The following is a 7260-nucleotide window of genomic DNA, read 5'->3' on the forward strand; positions in this document are numbered from 1 at the left end:
TTTGTTTGTTGAGCGCAGAACTATGGGTGGATGATATTGTGGAACTGATGTTTTTAAAGAAGCTGTGGCTTGTCCAAAAATACATTTATGAACCATAGTTCCTGCTTTGAAATTGATTTGTTGCTTAATGGGGAGCCAGTGAAGGTTTTGTCTGTGCTTTGAGATGTTTACACATCTTGGGACATTTTTAATGATGCGTACTGCATCATTTTTTAATAGTTGGCATTTTCTTAGGCTGGAACTTGAAGCTCCAAGCAGTAGGGAATTGCAATAGTCGAGCATTGAGATAATGGTAGCTCGAGCAATATTGGCACTATTTACTTCAGAGATATAAGGGTAAATGTTTCTAAGGAGATGAAGGCAGTAATTACAATATTGGCTAAGCTGGTTGACACGTGCCACGAAGTTCAGAGAGGCCTCCAACTGGACACCCAGTTTTTTCACCTTAGTTTGGACATGGATGATGTTATCTCTGATTCTAAAGCTTGTAAAGGCATGGCTCAGTTTCGCCTGGGCCTGTCTTGAGCCAAAGATAAGGATCACTGTTTTGTTGCCGTTCAAACAGAGCCAATTGGAGGACATGCAAAGTTCTATCTGATCATAGATGTTAGTAAGAGTCCTATTGTCAGTTAAGTGATCCTTGGTGGATTTGATGACTAACTGATGTCATCTGCGTAGTTGGTAAAAAATACACCCAAGTCGTCTAGTTGGGAGCAGAGTGACCTAGTGTATAGGTTAAACAAAATAGAAGACAGGCTAGCCCCTGAGAGACTCCACACCAAATAGGAGCCATTGGAGAGCAAGCTTATCCCCACTGAATTTTAGATTCACGTTCAGATCTAGGTGACGTAGGGAATGTAAGAGGCGTTCGTGATCCACCAAATCTAATGCTGCTGACAAATCCAAGAGAAACAACAGTCCTGTTTGCCCTTTTCGATGATTCCCAGCATGTGTGACTGAAGGTTAGTTTAGAAACGACCCTACAGTATGGATGGTACGTGTATTATGTTGGGCTGAAACCAATTGTATCATGCGTGATACATCATCCACACGTAATCCTCAATGTATTACGAGTAACCAGAGGGCATCCATTTTGTGTGAATAACCGCCATTTGCTTTTTTTTTCTGTACAACCGCTTTGCAAAATGTATTCTGAACTACAAACTTATGCACGGTGCGAGGCCACAGCCTGAATGCTGAAAGGCCAACACAGACAGGAATGTCAGACGATACAGAAATACATTGTTTTCCTCCTTCACACTGTCCTTGAGGGCGATCTAAAACTGCATCTAATCAGCGGCCCAGGTGCCGCCCTGTCTTGCAAGCTCTGTAGCAATAACAGTTAAAGCATGAATTATACTTCTTCTAGCGGTACTCCTTCACGGAGCCTGGTATTTTCTCCCCCAGAACTGTCTGACCTTTGGTACATGAATAGAAATGCCCAGATAAAGTGCTAAAGAATGTCTCTCTCCTACGAACATGATATCCTTTCTGCACTAAGGGCTCTATGTTCTCCATAACAAAGAACTGTCTCTTCTACTGTTGCTAGAATAAGTATATTTAGACTGAATAAGGACTTGTCATAATGTGTCATAATTGTCATGATTGTCAATCATCGAACCCTAGCTTGAAAGATACATTAAAGGCGGTTTGAATTGCCTAAAAAAGATTGTATGTCATGTATAAATATGGTTGCTTGAGCGTTGCTCGCTCTCTTGCGTCCCACGAGGTCTGGGTTCACATGTTGCGAGACGTTAGACCCAAGTCGGCCAACTAGAATACTTTGAAATGAACCAGACTTGTTTGGAAATCGAACCTTGTGTCTATCGTGTCACTAGCATATGGTGATTGTGCCTTAGTTTCCATATGAGGGGTCTTTACGGCCTAGCAAATATGGCACCCGAATAGGGACCCTCTCCCTTTTGCTCCATCGTATACGTTCAGTTCAAAGAAGATACAAACGAGACGAGGACGAGGCCGTCGAGCCAGGATCGAAAGGTGGTCGGGGCACCCCTGTAGAAGTGATGAGAGACTCCTTTGCGGATCTGTACACAGCCGATCCCTGATCGACGAGCAGCGCCCAGAGAGCATTGAGGCGAGGGTCCTGAAATGAGACAGATTGAGCCAGACACGCAGTCATGACGATTCTTGGTTGCATCTGTATACAGACGAATTGCGCCCTGAGTGACGAATTGATTGATCAGGTGAGTATTGCCCCGATTCTAAAACATTCTGATATTGATAGAGTGTTGCTCTTGCAAGATTAAACACCCAGGGTAAGAGAAGAATAAGGTTTAACTATGCCTGGGAAATTGTCTTCCTGTGTAGCAGGGTTTTTCCGCTGCGGTAGACAATCTTTGGAAACTGGCCAGGTCACGCCACCCACGGTGTCGCCGGCATTTGAAATGTATGTGATGTATAGTATAGGGGCAATAATGTTCAATGCGATTTGGCATAGGCAAACCAGACATGTAGAATATTTGCAGTGGCCTAAAAATGGGAACTTTGAATTAGAATGGATAGAACACCTAGAATCAGTATTATTACACAAAAAGGGCCGACCAGCGGCGTTTGACATTATAAGAGACTGGAGGAAGGAAGCTAATCTCCGTCTGAGAAGTAGAGAGAAACATGCGCGCAGACATAAAACAAATACAGAAAAAGCATTAGAGCTTGATCAGCATCAACAGACAGAGGACCTTAGGAGAATGGATAGAGCTTTCCAATTAGGTGTACAAAAAATATATCCACAACAGGATTGTCCAACAAGACATCCCTGCAATCAGATTTGCATACATCAGATGAGCTAATAGACAAAATCTTGAATGAGCGAAGAAATGAATCCCAAAGTAGTACTGGCCCAGCTGCACCTCCTCCATATGTACCTCCCATTCCCATAATTCCATCGGCCCCATCTCCTCCCCCTGTGACACCTTTTCCTCCACCACCGTCGGAGCATGAGTTAGCTGCTATGATACACAGTGGTACAGAAATGGGGCCTGCGCAAGGAAGCGGTAGAGTGACTCGTAGCACAGTTAGTAATGATAGGAAAGAGGAGCTGAGGAATTGGGCAGAGATGTATATTGAAGGTGGCGATGAAGTAGCCGTGCAAAGTTCCATATCTGATTGTAGAGGCCATGGTGAACAGCGGGTATTTTTAGAATGCATGGGGGATTATCTTGTGAAAGAAAAGAGTGATTCGACGGATACAGTGGCACTGCAAGGGTTGCAGGATTTGGTTTTTCTTTCTCGGTTACGCGATAATGCGTCAAAAGTACGAGAACATCTAGGGCGAATGTTTGAATTTAAGTATGAGCTTGATCAATTGCTTAGAGAAATAAGGAAGAAAGATAAACAGAACATATCATATGTCCAGTGATTTTGTCCACCGTTGAAACCTGCTAGTGAAGAGATGAGGATTTGTACGCGAGATGCGCTTAGATGTATTTCAGATGCTGCCATCTCCCCAATCGAGGTGCATGATAAGTTTAGTCAGTATACACCAGAAATGGAGAGAAAGGTATTACAAGTGATGGTTGAATATTAGCAAGATGAATGTATGAAGAAAATGACATGTTGTCCCGCTAATTTACTGACAATTTATAAAAGAGCATTTTCACCTGAAACTGGGGTGACAGCTTTTTCTCTTGATTTAGCTTTGTTGCTTAGTAAACGAGCAAATGTGGAAATGCCAAGTTTACAACTACCTATGAGAGAAGTGCCTCCCACGTTTGTCCCAAAAGTAGAAATTGCTGCCTCTGGAGCGGCTGCAGCGTGCATGGTAGAAGCCCAGTATATCGCACGGATTGTGCATGTCCCCTTTTCTAGACAAGAGGTAAATAACATCAGGCAGACAATCCCTAATATTAGGAAAAATCAGTCAGATTCTATAAAGAAATTGAATCTGTTTTGAATTCCTCTGTTTTTACATTAAGCGATATTGATTTATTGTTTCCCGTAACTCTTCCTCTAGATATATGGAAACAGGTTAGAAATATAAATGAGGCGAATATATTAGGTGACTGTTAGGCGATCCTCTGCACACCGATCCACTGCACACCAGAACACTGCTCATATTTCCCCAACACCTCCCTCCAGGGTTCGAGGCTCATGTGATCCGGTTTACCCAAAGGACCGAAAGCTCCGCACCAGGTATGGTGTACGGGCTCGATTGCAACCCTTCCTGCACTGGCAGTTGCCATGGAGAACATACAGCAGAAGGGGCAGCGTTACATCTCCACGCCGATCACGTGATCCAGAGTGGCGTTCCTCACGTGACCTTGGTGGACGTCACATGACCCAGAAACGCACAGTATATAAGGCTTGAGACACGGAACACTCATTGCTTCTTAGCTGTCTTCAGACCCTGTTTGGCGTTACGTTTTGCTTTACTGTTTACCTTGATCTCGGAACTCTATCTTGGACTCCTTCGGATTACCCCTTTGTACCTTTGCTTGGAACTGTTTACCTATTGCTGGATTTTGGACACGACCCTGACTTGCCTTTGGATCATCCCTTGGTACCTTGCTGTGCTCCCACGCCATTTCCCTTTTTGGATTCAAGTCACGCCTTCAGTCCTACAGGTGGCTTATCCTGCATCCACGCTTTTCTGCGGTCCTATTGTTCTAGGGACCGCCTCATCTGAGTCTCGAACCTCCCTCCTAGGCTTCCTGGGTTTTCCTAACACCAGATAGGTAAGACTATTCAGATCCTTTGGTTAATGTGATATTTATTGTAATTGCCTGGTACTTAACCTCGTTCTTTTTGACAGCAGCATCGGTGTTCCAGAGGTTCCGTGGATCCGGGAAGTAACATCTCCCACCTGTGGCCTCAAAGGTCGCACAGCGGGTTTCTTTTAGTTCCCCTGTGCGTCACTTGAGGACGGAGGTCTCATCTGTCTACACGACACTCAAGTCAGAACAGTGACACATGGGAGAATTTAATTAGAATTGATGGCGAGAGAAAGGCTGGAGAAAAACCGCCTCCGGTCATGTTGGCTTTACCTGCACGAATAGTACAGAAATTGAAAACGTTGGTTGCCGAAAAGAGAATAGTCTTGGATAATTTAACTGCTTGTTTATAGGGCAAAGATGAAGGAGCGACTGATTATTTTAACCGATTTGAAGAAGTTTTTGCAGACTTTAGTGGTCAGGACTTGAGTACTGAACCCGGGAAAAGATTGTTTGTTGATAGGTTTGTGCCAGGGTTATTACCAAGAATCCAAAATGTTATAATGACATCTGAAAGCGCATGTCAAGCAAAAACGCAAAGTGAAGTATTACACATAGCACAGTATTATGAGAATAGAGTTAACACAGAGACGGACAAAGAGTTAAAGGACAAAGGGAATTGGAAAACAAGAGTATTGATGCAACAAGTTGCAAACAATAATAGAGGTGGCGGGAATGCGCAATCCAGAGCCCAATTTTCCAACATGCAAGGTGGACCAATAGGAATTAATCAATGTGCCTATTGCAGACAAGAAGGCCATTGGCAAGTACAGTGCCCACAGATACAGAATAGAAATGGACATTTTCCAAGAAGACAGAATAGAGTCCGTCCGGGAACACAAGGTCAGAATAGGAATCAAAGAGCACCACCAATTTCAGAAGAATCAGAATCAGAATCAACAGCAGAGAACAAGCACGAATGATGGGAACATTTTTGACAACCAGACCAATGCATACTACACTGGCAACTACACATCTAATGATGTGTTGTTTTACTAGGACAGCCCTTGGGATGGAACCCTGTAGCTATTCCCGTAGACCAAAAAGGGCCTTACGTAGAAATGAAGGTTGGAAATAGGGAGCACATTTTTCTAGTGGACACAGGTTCCAGATATACCACTGTCAGGGCATGACAATGTCTCATTAGAGTTCTCAGGTACACCAGTAATTAGTCCAGTATCACAATCAGTTCCTATAACACTAGGTTCATTTACCGAGTCTTGTCCATTTCTTTTGACGAAAAAATGCGACAACAATTTGTTGGGATTAAATTTGTGGAAAAAATTGAATGCAGTTATTTATTGTTCTCCTGATGGAGTGTATTTAACAATATCGCCACAAAAGACTCCTGTGTCACAATTTTTACACAAACCATTACCGACTGAATTGAGTAAAGTAGCGGCTTGTATATGGGTGGTTAATGATAACGATGTTGGTTGTTTAAAAGTGGAACCAGTGAAAATTGTTTTAAAGAAGGAATTACTTTGCCGCGTATACCACAATATAAGATTTCGGCTGAAGGGGAGCAAGCATTGAAATGCATAGTGTCGGATTTGATTAAAAGAAACAGAATTGAAGAAATTTCTGGTAGCATTTGCAATAGTCCGATTCTTCCAGTGTAAAAGAAAGGAGGTAATGATATACCGTATTGTTTCATAATTGATTTGCGCGGAGTGAATAAGGTTGTTGATCTGCAATTCCCATTGGTATCGGATGTGACTACAATTTTGACTATGATCCCAGCATCTGCATCATATTTTAGTGTTGTGGACTTAAAAAAACATTTTTTTTAGCATTCGCGTACACGCAGATAGCAGATATTTATTTGCTTTTACCCCAGGAGGTCATTCATTCACATTACACAAATTCTGCAGGGTTGCACAGAAAGCCCAAGCATTTACAGAAGAGCTTTAAAAGAACAACTAGACATGCTAGAACAACCAGCAGGTAGTGTGCTGCTACATTACTTAGATGAGTTGCTAATAGCTGCAGACACAGAAGAAATATGGTAAAAAAAAGTACAGTTGCACTCTTGACACATTTGGTGATACATGGACACAAGGCTTCATTAAAGAAATTCCAGTATTGTCGAAAGGAAGTATCCTATTTAGGTTACCTCCTTTCGAAGGAGGGAAGAAGATTGACACCAGAAAGAATTGAGAGCATCTCTGGTGTGCCTATTCCAAATACGCAGAAAGAAATCAGGGCTTTAATTGCCATGGCTTTGTATTGTAGGGAGTGGATCGCCAACTTTTCGTTGATTGTAAAACCATTAGTGGCATTGACAAAGAAAGATATTACCTTACCTTTGCCATGGAATATGGAATGTCAAGAAGCATTTGACCTGTTCAAAGATGTGCTATGTTCAGCTCCAGTTTTAGGCACACCAAATTATGACAAGAGTTTTAAGCTATTTGTGCATGAGAATGATGGATGTGCTTTGGCTGTTTTGACTCAGGAGCAATAGACCATGCGGCTACTTCTCGTCCACTCTGGATCCTGTTGCATGCACTTTGCTGTGCTGCTTGTG

This window comes from Ambystoma mexicanum, chromosome 11, assembly GCF_040938575.1.
Source record: "Ambystoma mexicanum isolate Mex_15411 chromosome 11, UKY_AmexF1_1, whole genome shotgun sequence".
Taxonomy (NCBI): domain Eukaryota; kingdom Metazoa; phylum Chordata; class Amphibia; order Caudata; family Ambystomatidae; genus Ambystoma; species Ambystoma mexicanum.